The sequence below is a fragment of the Lactuca virosa genome, chromosome 1 (genome assembly GCF_052849685.1).
Source record: "Lactuca virosa cultivar CGN04683 chromosome 1, Lactuca_virosa_CGN04683_v6, whole genome shotgun sequence".
In the NCBI taxonomy this organism is placed as follows: domain Eukaryota; kingdom Viridiplantae; phylum Streptophyta; class Magnoliopsida; order Asterales; family Asteraceae; genus Lactuca; species Lactuca virosa.
The window spans coordinates 85,621,513-85,638,520 of record NC_136426.1 but is presented as its reverse complement, the minus strand read 5'-3'; positions in this window follow the sequence as shown (position 1 = coordinate 85,638,520).

Genomic DNA, 17,008 nt, shown 5'->3' with positions numbered 1-17,008 from the left:
GTAGGGGTCTCCCGGTATGTAAGATCTTGTCGTGATGTCCATGCGAGAATAGGGTGGAAGAGATAATTAATAGACGTCTAATCCTAATAATTACTTATAGGGGGTGATCCTTATTAGTCACGTCTATAATCACATAGTGCATACCCGTTATACATAATCTGAGATAGAATAGACCTTCGAATAAATGACCCTACTCTAAGTCCACAACCAAACAAGGAACAGGAAGTAGAGCAACAGCCATAGATTCCGAGTCTATAATATCTTTAATTATGTATAACCTTGGCGTATGCACTCAGTCGTTATAGACCTACTAATAGGCGTCTTTAGTTTTCACATAAGTTGATCATGGTATCACCAAATACTCCTATAGTATTTTAATATTATGTTTGGTTCTTAACGATTTTCTTGTATGGGTGTTCGTAAGTTGATAGACTTGTTGTCCACCATGACTATCCCCCGACACATGCTAGTCATTTCTCGGACGAATATAGTTGATCAGGCTATATCCCTCCCAGACTTGATTGCATATCCCAGGGCATATTCACATTGCACAACTCCTCTATTTTTAACTTTTGCGTTTTCCTTAGACATGACACTAAACCGGAATGCATGTATGTACTTTTAACAAGAAACTATTTATTTCTAAAAGTATAGTTATTTGAAAATGTTAAATCAGAGACCTTAGTCCCAATGCATTTATAGTTTGTATATCTTATGTGGCTCGATATACTTAGTTCACTATAAACAATGCTCTGATACAAATCTGTCACACCCCCAAACCAAGGATGGCGGAAACGTCCGGGGGTGGAGGACTTCATGTATAGTATCACAACGATTATAATAGTGCTCAAAGTAAATACAGCCATCATAAATATAATTAAAAAGGTTACACCATAGAATAAGTTTACATGTTTCAAAATCAATTACATTATGATGACAAAATGAACTGTTTGACAATTTATCGTCCCATCCTCAAAATGCTGTTGGTTTTCCTGTTTCACTGATTTCCTGAGAATACAAGTAGTTTTGAAAAAGTGTCAACAATTATGTTGGTGAGTTCATAAGAGTTTTGTTTGAGAAAGAAACCGTTTTCCTTGTAAAAGCGACAAAGTATGTTTCCAGAAAACCCAATATTTTCTTTATTATGTGTGGAATGAATGCTTCTATGTTATGCGATAATGAACCCTAGAAGGACCCATAGATGCCTTCTATAATCGCCCAACGTATATAAGTTATATAAAATTTAAGTTAAATAAACCGTTGAATATAATGGGTCTGCCCTAGGTCCACAACCAAACAAGGAACAGGAGATGAGGCGGGCCCACCAATTCTAAGTCGATTGTGACTAGATTCTTATATAACTCTATCATATACACTTAGCAATTATGGCTGAAGTCTAACAATTCTAGCTTTATGTAGTTTTAATAGAAATATGTTCCAAAGAAAATCCTATATTTTCCTTATAAAAGTTATGTGGTCCTAAATCCCAGGACCAAAAATAAACAAGTATTTTTCCATACTTAAAGTAATTCATGTGAGTTAAATTGACATAACTCGCTAATTTAAAAGTAAACCCGTAAATCTTATGATTTGTTAATACCACATGTGAGCTATTATAACCATGTTAAGACTCAGACGGCCTCGTAATACGACGTTCTTCAGGCGTCGCATGTTAAATGACACTTGTCACCTCAGACCTGCCGGTCTAGCTGTTGCATGCAGCTCAGGTGCGGGCTTGTCAGACCCAATATAGATCTATACACAACTATCACGCTCTCCCTACAAGAGACTCTGGTTACAATTGACAGGACTTTTGACTTTGTTACTATGAAGGTAACACGAAGAGAATGTCTCACAAATTTATTCATTAACAGATTTACGTGAACTGAACTGAAAACCTTTGGTAAATGAGTTTGAAATGTAAATGATGCATAAACTATACCTATTATAGTTTATCCAAAACGTTTGTAATGTAAAAGAACTCTTTTATGAAAATACATTAGTGCTATGAATCCATAAACTATTACTATTATGTAGTATATGATAAACCCATTTGTTTTGAGAGTAAAACCTTTATCATGTAATAAAAATCCATAAACTATGCTTATTATAGCTTATTATATGTGTTCGAAATGAATGAAGAATCCTTATCATAAATGACTAAATTTCAGTTTATGACGATAAACTAACAAGAAAATACATTCAATAGTTAGAACTTATTGTTATACACTTTGCTCAACATAATACAAAGTGTTATGAAAGTTATAAGTTGTTAACTAGTTTTTAACCTTTCTGCACTGTTTTAGAAAAATCATAGAAAAATCATACGAAGTCAAAAACTGAATCCATAAATTCCGAGAGTTCATAAAATGTGTCTAGTTTATTCATAATTTTTATTATGATTTTTATAAGTCTTTAACTTGTGTTAAAATGTTCATATTCATAGACTGGTCCAAATTCGTTTTTGAAATGATAGGCAGTTTTGTAAAAATCACCATAAATCGTAGAAACATCGTATGGTGATGTACAAATAGTCATTTTAAAGGTATGAACCTGAACTATTTGCACCTAATACAGTTTTGAAAACTAAAATGTTTAAGTTGACCAAAACAGTCCATGAATGGAGTTAAACTTTTCTGATGAAAGCTGTTAAATGAGTTTAGTTGTGTTTTTGGTGTTTTAACTTGTATCCCCCCCCCTTAAAACTTAAGAAAGACATGAAAAGATAGGGGTATGAAATCACCTTGTGTGTTCTTAGTGGATGGATGTTGAAGAAAAGGAAGTGTTCAACTCAAGAACACTTAGAAGATGCCTTGAAGGTTCGAAGATCTAACACAAATGTGATGGAATTTGTGTAAGTAATCTATGATTTGGATAGAAGGAACTGAAATAATCATAAGGAGGATAATATCACTTACCAAAAGTGAAAGAAAACTTGATGATCAACCCTTGAATCTCGAATTTGAGAGAGAGAGAAGTGAGAGAGAAAGGTGTTTGTTCTTTGGTGGAAATGAGAGAAATGAGAGAGGAGAGATAATGATTCTACCTTTTGTTCAAGTGTATGGCTGGAAGAAAATGATGGGAAGGACGATGGAAGTGACTAGGTATGGTGGAAGGACAATGGTTGGTCATGGAGTGGGCATGGGGTGGTTGCTTGTGTCATACACTATGGCAAAGTCAACACCCCACCACAAGATCTAACTTAATAGATTTTTATTTTTAAATAAGAATTTCCCTAAAAATATGCTTAATTTATGAATATTTGGGGTCTTATATGTCAAAATATAAGTTTTGGGTGAAAATCCCTCGTTAAAATAATTAAAAACGGGCTTAAAACGGAGTCGTGGTCGAAAACTGGGTGGAAAATGGGAAAATCCGCAGTCAGGGGCGAGGTTCCGGTCTTAGCAGCCTTAGAACCGCAGAGATGGTTTGGTTGGTGCATTGGAACCGAGGGGGAGGGACTTCGGTCCGAGCAGGTACCGCAGGCGGACTCATCTGAAGGGACTGCAGCTGAAGGTCAGATGCAGTGCTCCAGTTTCGGGTTCGGTTCAAGCTTCGGTCTTCATCCGCCTCGGTCCTCAGCAGTTCCGGTCCTCAGCCGTTCCGGTCCTATGGCTGCGGTTCCTTAAGAGGCCTTCGGATTTGGTCCTTGGAGCTTCGGCTCAAGGAGGGTTTGGTCCCTATAGAGAGGCTTCGGCCCTAATAGGCTATTTTTCAAGGTATCATCCCGTTTCGAATGGTTTTTCACCAAGTCAAGTGTCGGGATGCCCCAAATGATTATAAAAAAATCAAAAGACGTTTTGAGAGAGATTTGGGAGAGATTTCACATACTTGGAGAGATTTGGCATACTTGGAGAGATTTGGGAGAGATTTGACATACTTGGAGAGATTTGGGAGAGATTTGAGACACTTGGAGAGATTTGGGAGAGATTTGAGACAGAGAAAGATAGAATGAAAGAGATTGGGAGAGACTTCTTTTGTGGCCTTTTTGAGTGTTTGGCTTTGTAACGCAAGGTTTGCTCATCTCGTTAAGTCTCGTTATGATTGTTATATGCCCCCGAGGGTTAAGGAATAATGTTTTATCGAGTAGTTTCGTCTCTTGCCCTGATTAGGGTTCAGAATTTCCGAACACGTGAAAACTCTAAGTGATACTTTGTATTAAGATTGCGAGTTGTACAATAAGAAACATAATGGAAACCCTGATGTACAAGGGGTAGATGAGTTGACCGGTTTGACTTGTTGACTTTAGTTGACTTTGACTTGGCCAAAAATTGACGGTTGTCACATCATCCCCCGTTAGAAAGAATTTCGTCCCGAAATTAGCGTTTCGACTAGGACTTCAAGAATTTGGAGGAAAGATGGGGGAAACTTTTCGTAGTACGAGAAATTGATTATGGTGGGACCAACCCGCCTGATGTTAAATGACGACCTTGGAACTTCTTATTGTAACTTGAGTTGAGTCGATTTAAAAGGAGTTATTGTTTTGGAATGATAGTGTATTCAATGTGTGCCTTTATGCTCCCTGTTTTATCCTTGTTGTTACCACTATGAATATTTCATAATGTAGTTAGTGAGTACTGGTATTACGAATGCTTTAACAATTTGTGATGAAATTTGCATTATAAGTCCTACCAGATCTTTTATAATCGCTTGGTGTAAACTAGTCGTATATCATTAAAATTGCAAGGGCATCCGAATGAGTAACTCCGCCTTAAGCCCACAACCAAACAAGAAACAGGAAGTAGGGCGGAAACACACATCCAATGTCCGTAGAATCTTAATTATACATTATCCTCGCGTATATACTTAGTAGTGATAGACTAACCGTATTTGTCCCAAGCTTCTGTGCTTGAACTTTATCTGCTGCGTGAAGGGTCTCCTGGAAATACTTGTGGTAAGGTTTCGAAAGGCATAATACTCCTCTGGTGAGTGTTTTGGGGTTTCACGGCGAGAGATGACCCGAAAGTCCGTGCTGGATGTGTTTATGGGAGACGAAGGTTTCGATATTCGGTGGGTTAGGTGAAGGGTCCTTTCGTAGCCGTTAAATCGGGAAGATGAGGACTATACCAATCGAAATTGAATGATGACAACAGTATCTTTTTAGGTAAAACATGTGTTAAGTTGTATTCGTAAGAAGTGCTCATTAGGGTGATAGAGTATCTTGTGTTTCTTTTCAGTGTGTTCCGTTTCGTTCGATGTTATTAGTACTGCAGATGATTCATACCACAGCGTCTATCACTGGTAGTGAGTGTGTTCTGATAGCTAGCAATGATACTTGACATCATGATCCCTAACAGGTTACCCTATGATCGAGCGGTATATGTAAGTCGCATGTAATTTGATATTGGTGAAATCGTCGAGTGGGTGGCACTACCCCAATCCCACTACTAGACATGGAACAGGAGTCAGGATGGAATTATTTGCTTTAAGTCTTTAGTGTTTTGATTATAATTAACCCCGATGTATGCACAAAGTCATCACAGCTTACAGGTAATGATCCTAAGGTCATATATGAGTGTCTTTGATTTGATTTGTACGAGAGAGTATTTTAACTACTTTTTGAAAGACGATAATTTTAGCAAGCATACGAAGTTCATTACAAACATATGGTACTTAAACGTTTTGTCGTTGGAAACATTACAAAAGTCCTAATAGGGTTCCCTTGTTGCTCCTGCTGGTTTGTTCATCACACTCCTCCTGCTCCCCCGTCATTCTTCTCAGTTGGACATTCTCTCTTGAAGTGTCCCGTTTCACCGCATAGGTAGCATCCTGGGCCTACCCTGGTGTTGGTGGTTGAAGCGAGGTGTTGGGTCTGGTTTCTGCAGAAGCGGAAAGTATGTCCGTTCTTGTTGCAGTTTTTACAGTGCATCACCCGACAAACCCCATGGTGATGGTAGCCACACTTGTTACACATTGGGATTGATCCCTTATATGGTCTGGCTGGTGCTTGGGTGACAGACCTTGTGGCTAGTGCCGAGGCATGTGTCGTGACTGCTGTTGTAATGGCAGGGGTGGCCATTGGCTGTTGTCTTTTAGCGAATCTTTGAGATTGGTTGCACTCCTTTTTGTTCCAAAACTTTCGCTTCTTGTTCGTAGGTTTGTGGCCTGATGCGCCTTCATGGGCAGACACCCGCCGGTGTTCCTGATTGTTACAACGATTTGTATTATCAGTACCACTTCCATCTCTGCTGGCGTTGTTAGCATTGAGTTGCGCCACGACGGCTGTCACGGCTGCCGTGACTGCAGCTTGAAAAGTAGCAGGATCCATCTGCAGGATTGCTGCCTTGCTTGTCGGCTGGCTACCTTCTTGTGAAGACATAATCCTGTTGCATGAGGAGAAACGATGTCGTGAGTAGGGATGATTATCTCTAGTTATATACTTACCATTTATATACACATATATAAATTTCTCACTTTACTGAACTATTCTCGGTGTTTCTGCTAACGTCCCTAAGACGGAGTTATGGTAGTGGGTAGAAGTAGGTTTTCGTGCGCGCGTTAAGCTTTACTCATCTTAGGATCATGTTTGTCCAAACACACTTAGCTGAGAAGTTTTGATGGGATCCGGTGCATTAGTGCTGGTATGATCGCACTCTCATAGGTCTACGAAAAAGGCACCTTTCAACTATGAGGCTTAAAAAGGTGAGATGATAGTGAGTCTTGAATAAGGGCTTATACGTCGGGAGTTATTTATCTTAGTTCTGAGTGTATCGTGTTCCGGTTGTTTATGGTGTTCTGAAAACGGTTCATAACGAGAGTCTATATATGATAAACTTATGAATTTTAGTAGTATTGTTCCCAATTAAATAATACGCATGCCCCTTTTATTTGTATGATTTTAGCATATTTAGTTTTTAGAGGAAGGTTTTGAGCCTGATGCAGGTCTACACCACATCATTGCAAGAAAAGTTTGGACCGCAAATAAATCTCTCAACTCGTGTAATCACGAACACGTGGGGTTAAAACTACACATGGAGGGGAGTAACACCAACGCATACTCATAGACCTAATCTACAAGGTCTTGTGAGTAAAATGAACTCTGCTTACGATAATACGTCCCCAAATGACGAATTGCTGTTGCTGATGGCGACTCCATCCCTCGATCAATGCTGCCCAACGGGGCACAGGCTCGATGGAGTCGAGACGGTTCGCGAGAGCCCAGGCTATGTGAGGAGAGTTGTCGACCTCTGGCTCCACCTCCGACTCTTTTCCTCATCAATCACTAACTCTCCGGGTTCGGAAAGTAGGGGTCTCCCGGTATGTAAGATCTTGTCGTGATGTCCGTGCGAGAATAGGGGTGGAAGAGATAATTAATAGACGTCTAATCCTAATAATTACTTATAGGGGTGATCCTTATCAGTCACATCTATAATCACATAGTGCATACCAGTTATACATAATCTGAGATAGAATAGACCTTCGAATAAATGACTCTACTCTAAGTCCACAACCAAACAAGGAACAAGAAGTAGAGCAACAACCATAGATTCCGAGTCTATAATATCTTTAATTATGAATAACCTTGGCGTATGCACTCGGTCGTTATAGACCTACTAATAGGGGTCTTTAGTTTTCACATAAGTTAATCATGGTATCACCAAATACTCCTATAGTATTTTAATATTATGTTTGGTTCTTCACGATTTTCTTGTATGGGTGTTGGTAAGTTGATAGACTTGTTGTCCACCATGACTATCCCCCGACACATGCTAGTCATTTCTCGGACGAATATAGTTGATCAGGCTATATCCCTCCCAGACTTGATTGCATATCCCATGGCATATTCACATTGCACAACTCCTCTATTTTTAACTTTTGCGTTTTCCTTAGACATGACACTAAACCGGAATGCATGTATGTACTTTTAACAAGAAACTATTTATTTCTAAAAGTATAGTTATTTGAAAATGTTAAACCAGAGACCTTAGTCCCAATGCATTTATAGTTTGTATATCTTATGTGGCTCGATATACTTAGTTCACTATAAACAATGCTCTGATACAAATCTGTCACACCGCCAAACCAAGGATGGCGGAAACGTCCGGGGGTGGAGGACTTCATGTATAGTATCACAACAACGAGTATAATAGTGCTCAAAGTAAATACAGCCATCATAAATATAATTGAAAAGGTTACACCATAGAATAAGTTTACATGTTTCAAAATCAATTACATTATGATGACAAAATGAACTGTTTGACAATTTATCGTCTCATCCTCAAAATGTTGTTGGTTTTCCTGTTTCACTGATTTCCTGAGAATACAAGTAGTTTTGAAAAAGTGTCAACAATTAAGTTGGTGAGTTCATAAGAGTTTTGTTTGAGAAAGAAACCGTTTTCCTTGTAAAAGCGACAAAGTATGTTTCCAGAAAACCCAATATTTTCTTTATTATGTGTGGAATGAATGCTTCTATGTTATGCGATAATGAACCCTAGAAGGACCCATAGATGCCTTCTATAATCGCCCAACGTATATAAGTTATATAAAATTTAAGTTAAATAAACCGTTGAATATAATGGGTCTGCCCTAGGTCTACAACCAAACAAGGAACAGGAGATGAGGCGGGCCCACCAATTCTAAGTCGATTGTGACTAGATTCTTATATAACTCTATCATATACACTTAGCAATTATGGCTGAAGTCTAACAATTCTAGCTTTATGTAGTTTTAATAGAAATATGTTCCAAAGAAAATCCTATATTTTCCTTATAAAAGTTATGTGGTCCTAAATCTTAGGACCGAAAATAAACAAGTATTTTTCCATACTTAAAGTAATTCATGTGAGTTAAATTGACATAACTAACTAATTTAAAAGTAAAACCCGTAAATCTTATGATTTGTTAATACCACATGTGAGCTATTATAACCATGCTAAGACTCAGACGGCGTCGTAATACGACGTTCTTCAGGCGTCGCAAGTTAAATGACACTTGTCACCTCAGACCTGCCGGTCTAGCTGTTGCATGCAGCTCAGGTGCGGGCTTGTCAGACCCAATATAGATCTATACACAACTATCACGCTCTCCCTACAAGAGACTCTGGTTACAATTGACAGGACTTTTGACTTTGTTACTATGAAGGTAACACGAAGAGAATGACTCACAAATTTATTCATTAACAGATTTACGTGAACTGAACTGAAAACCTTTGGTAAATGAGTTTGAAATGTAAATGATGCATAAACTATACCTATTATAGTTTATCCAAAACATTTGTAATGTAAAAGAACTCTTTTATGAAAATACATTAGTGCTATGAATCCATAAACTATTACTATTATGTAGTATATGAAAAACCCATTTGTTTTGAGAGTAAAACCTTTCTCATGTAATAAAAATCCATAAACTATGCTTATTATAGCTTATTATATGTGTTCGAAATGAATGAAGAATCCTTATCATGAATGACTAAATTTCAGTTTATGACGATAAACTAACAAGAAAATACATTCAATAGTTAGAACTTATTCTTATACACTTTCCTCAACATAATACAAAGTGTTATGAAAGTTATAAGTTGTTAACTAGTTTTCAACCTTTCTGCACTGTTTTAGAAAAATCATAGAAAAATCATACGAAGTCGAAAACTGAATCCATAAATTCTGAGAGTTCATAAAATGTGTCTAGTTTATTCATAATTTTTATTATGATTTTTATAAGTCATTAACTTGTGTTAAAATGTTCATATTCACAGACTGGTCCGAATTCGTTTCTAAAATGATATACAGTTTGTAAAAATCACCATAAATCGTAGAAAAATCGTATGGTGATGTGCAAATAGTCATTTTAAAGTTATGAACCTGAACTATTTGCACCTAATACAGTTTTGAAAACTAAAATGTTTAAGTTGACCAAAAGAGTCTGTGAATGGAGTTAAACTTTTCTGATGAAAGCTGTTAAATGAGTTTAGTTGTGTTCTTGGTGTTTTAACTTGTATCCCCCCCCCCCTAAAACTTAAGAAAGACATGAAACGATAGGGGTATGAACTCACCTTGTGTGTTCTTAGTGGATGGATGTTGAAGAAAAGGAAGTGTTCAACTCAAGAACACTTAGAAGATGCCTTGAAGGTTCGAAGATCTAACACAAATGTGATGGAATTTGTGTAAGTAATCTATGATTTGGGTAGAAGGAAGTGAAATAATCATAAGGAGGATAATATCACTTACCAAAAGTGAAAGAAAACTTGATGATCAGCCCTTGAATCTCGAATTTGAGAGAGAGAGAAGTGAGAGAGAAAGGTGTTTGTTCTTTGGTGGAAATGAGAGAAATGAGAGAGGAGAGATAATGATTCTACCTTTTGTTCAAGTGTATGGCTGGAAGAAAATGATGGGAAGGACGATGGAAGTGACTAGGTATGGTGGAAGGACAATGGTTGGTCATGGAGTGGGCATGGGGTGGTTGCTTGTGTCATACACTATGGCAAAGTCAACACCCCACCACAAGATCTAACTTAATAGATTTTTATTTTTAAATAAGAATTTCCCTAAAAATATGCTTAATTTATGAATATTTGGGGTCTTATATGTCAAAATATAAGTTTTGGGTGAAAATCCCTCGTTAAAATAATTAAAAACGGGCTTAAAACGGAGTCGTGGTCGAAAACCGGGTGGAAAATGGGAAAATCCGCAGTCAGGGGCGAGGTTCCGGTCTTAGCAGCCTTAGAACCGCAGAGATGGTTTGGTTGGTGCATTGGAACCGAGGGGGAGGGACTTCGGTCCGAGCAGGTACCACAGGCGGACTCATCTGAAGGGACTGCAGCTGAAGGTCAGATGCAGTGCTCCAGTTTCGGGTTCGGTTCAAGCTTCGGTCTTCATCCGCCTCGGTCCTCAGCAGTTCCGGTCCTCAGCCGTTCCGGTCCTATGGCTGCGGTTCCTTAAGAGGCCTTCGGATTTGGTCCTTAGAGCTTCGGCTCAAGGAGGGTTTGGTCCCTATAGAGAGGCTTCGGCCCTAATAGGCTATTTTTCAAGGTATCATCCCGTTTCGAATGGTTTTTCACCAAGTCAAGTGTCGGGATGCCCCAAATGATTACAAAAAAATCAAAAGACGTTTTGAGAGAGATTTGGGAGAGATTTCACATACTTGGAGAGATTTGGCATACTTGGAGAGATTTGGGAGAGATTTGACATACTAGGAGAGATTTGGGAGAGATTTGAGACACTTGGAGAGATTTGGGAGAGATTTGAGACAGAGAAAGATAGAATGAAAGAGATTAGGAGAGACTTCTTTTGTGGCCTTTTTGAGTGTTTGGCTTTGTAACGCAAGGTTTGCTCATCTCGTTAAGTCTCGTTATGATTGTTATATGCCCCCGAGGGTTAAGGAATAATGTTTTATCGAGTAGTTTCGTCTCTTGCCCTGATTAGGGTTCAGAATTTCCGAACACGTGAAAACTCTAAGTGATACTTTGTATTAAGATTGCGAGTTGTACAATAAGAAACATAATGGAAACCCTAATGTACAAGGGTTAGATGAGTTGACCGGTTTGACTTGTTGACTTTAGTTGACTTTGACTTGGTCAAAAATTGACGGTTGTCACATCAGGCTACTCTCTCAGTAGGCTACTCACATGCTCATCTAGGTATCTCGTTCTAGATTATCTATCGACTCAGAACTCAGCACATAGTCAGCGCAAATAACTGTATAACACTGATCAAAAGCATCTCCTAGGTTAAGGCATCACAAATGAGGCAACTCTAGCCCTAGAATATGAAATACCTAGCCTACTCTCTAGCATTCATCTCTATATCACATAAGTATCTCACAATATCTTGAAAAGTAAACAGTTAAGGGTATTTTGGGAAACCACCGTCCGGGCTCTTGCTGATTGTACACACTACTCCTTCTTGTTTTCTCTTGAAATCTCTTACTCGGTTTAGAAAAATCATTTCTTTTGAAAATTTTCTCAAATCCTTAGTTTGAGTCCAGACATACCCGAAGCTGCATCCGAATCCCTCAAACCAAGGCTCTGATACCATATTGTAACACCGTAAATTTTCAAACCAATTTTTTTCAATTTTAATAGCACAATAAACTCAAATATTGTATTTCACAAAACCACATGTATCTCAAATGTCAACATCAAAACCATAATAAAGTCAAATCTAAGGATCCTCAATATAGTCTCGAACAAGTGTTGTCAATCATGCCGGCACCTTCCTGCGGTCCTAAGAAGTACCTAAAACACATCACACATAACACGGTAAGCACGAAGCTTAGTGAATTCCCCAAAATACCACATACACAAAATAATAAGCCTCACATGGCTATAACTCGACATGGACCCTCCAGTCTCATGCCACTCAGTGTGGACCCTCCGGTCATGTGTCTCAGTGAGGACCCTCCGGTCCCACAACTCGTTTTGGACCCTCCGGTCCTGTCTCAGTGGCAACCCTCCGGTCCCACAACTCGGGTTGGACCCTCTGCACCTATCTCGGAAAAACACATAATAAAGCATATATATCACATAGACAAAATGCATAATATCGCATAACTCAAATAAGCACATAAGACCCTCCGGTCAGACATAGATACCACTCATGGTAAGTATAGTGAGAAAACTCACCTCGTAAGTAGGCTAAGAAAATGTGTACTCCTCGAACACGAATCACCAAAAGTCTAGCCTACATGTAACAAGCATCTCTAATTAACACTTAAATATCACAATTTCAAATAACTCATGATCGTCCTTCCTTAGCTCCTAGAATGGGTAAAACTCCATTTTACCCCTCCATGGTCTCCATAAGTCCTGCCTCGACAAAACCCTAAAGTCAACAAAAGTCAACGCTCGAGTCAACTGTCCATGTTGATATGAATCGCCGAGTGCACCTATGTGACTCGCTGAGTCCCCATTGTTCCTCAGAACATCGCGAAAACCCAACTTAACTCGTCGATTCGTCTCGTCGACTCGCCGATTTACCCATATTCATACTCATCGGGAAAAACCCTAGCCGGCTCGCCGAGTCAGCTCTTTGACTTGTCTAGTCCCTTCAGTTAGTTTCTCATTCAGACATTTTTAAGGCATAAAACAACCCCAAACTCTAGATCTGATCTCCCTAGGCTTGATTATCACATAAAGCCACAAGATTTACGTCCATGCATGGCACTTAGGGCTTGACATGCCAAAAAACATGATCCATTACGGGTTTCTCACTCAAAAGCTCTACTATGGTTGACTAAAGCAGTGACCTTTGGACGCTAGGGACCTCACAAGGTCCAGATCTGAAGTCCAAATCTCTAGATGAACTCATTACACTCAAAGTCCCAATATTAGATTGAAAAGCCCTAAAATCCATAAACATGAGATCTAACCAACATAATGAGAAAGGTGTGGACTTTTTACGTTTCACAGAAGCTCTGGACGAAGTAGTAACGGATCTAACAGGCTCTTCTCGTTCCTTTCTAGAAATCCTTCCCTTCTCTTCAAAAGATGCACCAAACACTCAAGGATTAGTTCACACACTCTCTTAGCTCAAAAGTCGATTAGGGTTTCACACTGGGGAGTTGGGCAGCTGGGGAGGTGGTAATGAGAACATAAGTTCTCTTAAATAAACCCTAACCCCAGAGATTAGGGTTTTCATCTCACAGCGCCTACTCGGTGAGTCGGCTCTCCAACTCGTCGAGTTACTCAATGAACCCCAAAAATAAATATATAAATAATATACCTGGGAGTCTGGATGTTACAAGGGGCTATAAAGTAAATTATGGATTTAATTTGAAAATGAATTGAGGAGGAGGGAATGAAAGTGTAAAAAAGGGATTAATGTTTGAAAGAGAGGTGGGACTCAAACCCGTTCCCCCTCCACCCTCTTGCTTCTCAGCTACAACTACATAAAACCCTAACCCTAATATTAAATGTATCGGCCACCTTATTCTCCAGTCGGCGCCACCGTTTTCCTTACCTTTCCGATCGGTTGGAGACCACGTCAACCTTGCTGCCAACGATGAAGAGGTTAGGGTTGAATGTCGAGACCTGAGAGAGAGTATCACAAGATTAAGTCGAGTTTGTGGCTGCAATTATACTCGATGGCGGACGTAAACCTACGTCTCTCCGCCACAAACCGCTCCTTTTCCCCCTCCACTTTCGTTCAGTTCCGAAACAGCTAGCTAGCCCATCGTCACCCCCACTCATGCGACTCATCCTTCTGTTGCTCCGGTTGTCGTTTACCACCCCCGAAGGAGGCTATTGTGGGTGCGTTCGTGTGTGTGTTTCACATGTATGTTTGTACTGCAGTGTTGTGGCTCGTTGTTGGCCGGAAAAACGAATAGAAAACTGCCATGGCAGCCAACCATGGTGGCTGTCAGATTGCTGTCGCTTTCTGCCGCCAGCAGCCACCACGTTAGGTAGCTATGTGCATGTAGTAGTATGTGTATGTGTTTGTTCTATGAAAATAACGTAAGAGGTGCTAGCTGCCAAATTTGTTTTGTTTTTTGACTCGAAAATCACCACCACCGCCATGAGGTGGTGGCTGCCACTGAAAACCACCGTCGACCACCACCGGCAGGGGTGGCAGTGGGTGGTACCCAACCTATTAAACTCTATTAACTTAAAAACCTAAACTTGAACCTAACTGGCATGTGTTTGGGTTGGAAACCCTAACTAGGGTTTAGAAAACCCTAATCTTGGAAACTTTAGTTTGGGACTTGCTGGGACCCACGTTTTGGACCGATAGTTTGGAGTTATAAATTACCTGACCGCATTGTATTATTGACCTATTAGAGTGATGGGCTTAATGGAATAAGCCCTTAATGGGTTAAGTGTGGAACACTAACCCTAGATATTATTCTATGTGAGAAACCTAGAGTCGGGGAACTCTAATATTGGACACGATGATTGGGTATTGACTCAAGTGTATTCCTGTAGGTGAAAGGAAGTGAGTTGAAGATAAAGGAGTTGTTCGTTAGTACTGTGGTAACCTATGCACATATCAAGGTGAGTTTCTTCTGACTGTAGCGTGGGTCGAAGGTACCAATGTCGGCCCACTAGATTATTTATCCTGGTTAGGATAGTATTATGTTAGTTTGTGGTTGATTAGTAGATCTGCATGATTATCTGTATTTGTTGGTTCTGTGTTTATGTTTATCTATTACATATGTTGACATATTGTGTTGGTTTGAGGTTGTACTACTTTGTGTTGTAGCTAATAAAGCCGAGAGCAGTCCATATATGAGTTGAGGGCTCGATTAGCATGCCAGACTCATACTGAGGGCTCGGGAGCATTCCAGATATGAGTTGAGGACCCGATTGGCATGCCAGACTCATACTGTGGGCTTAGGGGTAATCTAGTCTTTCTAGTTGTGGACCTGGTATATGTTGTTATATGTGTGTGTGTGCTGGTACTTTGGGGGACTCACTAAGTTGTGGCTTATAGTTTTAGTTTATGGTTTCAGGTACTTCATAGGATCGTGGGAAAGTAAAGGTATGATCGTGCATAGCTTCCTATTTTTATGGCATTGGGTCTTGGGAAAAATCTGATTTTAAAATAATGTGTTTGGAACCAATGACTCTTTTGTAAACAATGATGTTATATGGTTGATTTTGATACTTTTATATTTCTTTGATTTTTGTAGTGTTACAAGTTGGTACAACAACCTTGGTTTTAGAGAATTTAATGAACATTCGTGTGAATCCAGACTCAAACTAGGGAACTGCAAAAGTTTTTTTAAAATGGTTTTCAAAAATAACCAAGGAAGCATGTGATGTGTACGATCAGCCGGAGCAAGAGAGTATACCCCAAGTTATCCACACTGTTATTTGTTATGATATGGTAGAAAAACATGCTAGTTGTACGATAGGGATCTTTAGGAATTCCATGATAGAATTGTCTAATGTATTATGCCTTTTTCCTATAGGGTTTTCTTGCTTATTGTGTGTAGGACTCTTTCAGGTGTGAATTAAAAATTAATTGAATACGTTAAGTCACATGCTACATAGGTTAAATATTTTTAGATTTAAGGATTTGGTCATATTGCACAGGTCTTGTTTGATTCAAACCGTTGTAGGATTAAGTCTTTTAATCTAAGATTATTTAAGTTATGTTGCATGTGATTGTATTCATGCAATAGTTAACTGACACCAATGGGGTCGTTTGGTAGTTGATGGTAGGGTGAGGTGTGGATCCTATGATAGCCTAGGGAGTATGTAGTACTCATGATGCGCTTTTAGCAAGTGTTGGAAGTTCCATGGATGAGTATATGTGTGAGCACCCGGCCAGTTGAGGAATGTTTAGCCATTATCTAGGAAGCGAAAATAGGATGCATGCATATCCTAGTTCTTGTATTTGTTTTAGGTGGTCGTGATGATCCTTGAGACAAATACGGGTATGTGTGGAAGGTAGTATGGGCTCGTACTACTGAAAGAACAGGACTCGTATGCGTCGCAAGGAAGTCACGAACCCCGAGGGGTAGTCTCATCATGTGGTTGTAGCAATGTGTATGGTGGCATTCTGTTGTATTTTGGTTCGATTTAGTATGGATCTCAAGAGGGGATCTGATTCAGGATCTGGAGCTGAGGACCAGGATATGTCGGGGTTGATTGTTGATCAGATGGGGGAGATGATTACCATTGAGGTTTCATTGATATTGCAGGAAGAATTATCTGGTATCATGGATCGGATCACTAGCAGGCTAATTGCCAGGTTCGGGGAGCGAACTGCAACTTTGCAGACTATGAGGGGGACTACTGAGATGTCTACTCGGAAAGATAGCATGGTTTGATACCATGAGTCGTGGCAATGATTCCATATTTGTCGGTATTTGGTTATGGTTGTTTAGACATGAGAATGGGTATGGTGATTGTTTGGGCCTTAGTGGTCATGTCAGTTTGAGTGTAAATTGTGATGACCTACGTGAGTTAGTTGAATTTGAGGTCTTGAGGGACTTGCTCGAGGTAATGCCAGCTGAGTCGCAGGACTCAAGAAAGAAGCAATTTTTATGATCGGCTTGGGGATTTCAGCCAGAATTGGAGTGACTGGAAGATGGGTTGGAATGTCTTATCTACGATGGAGGCTATTTCC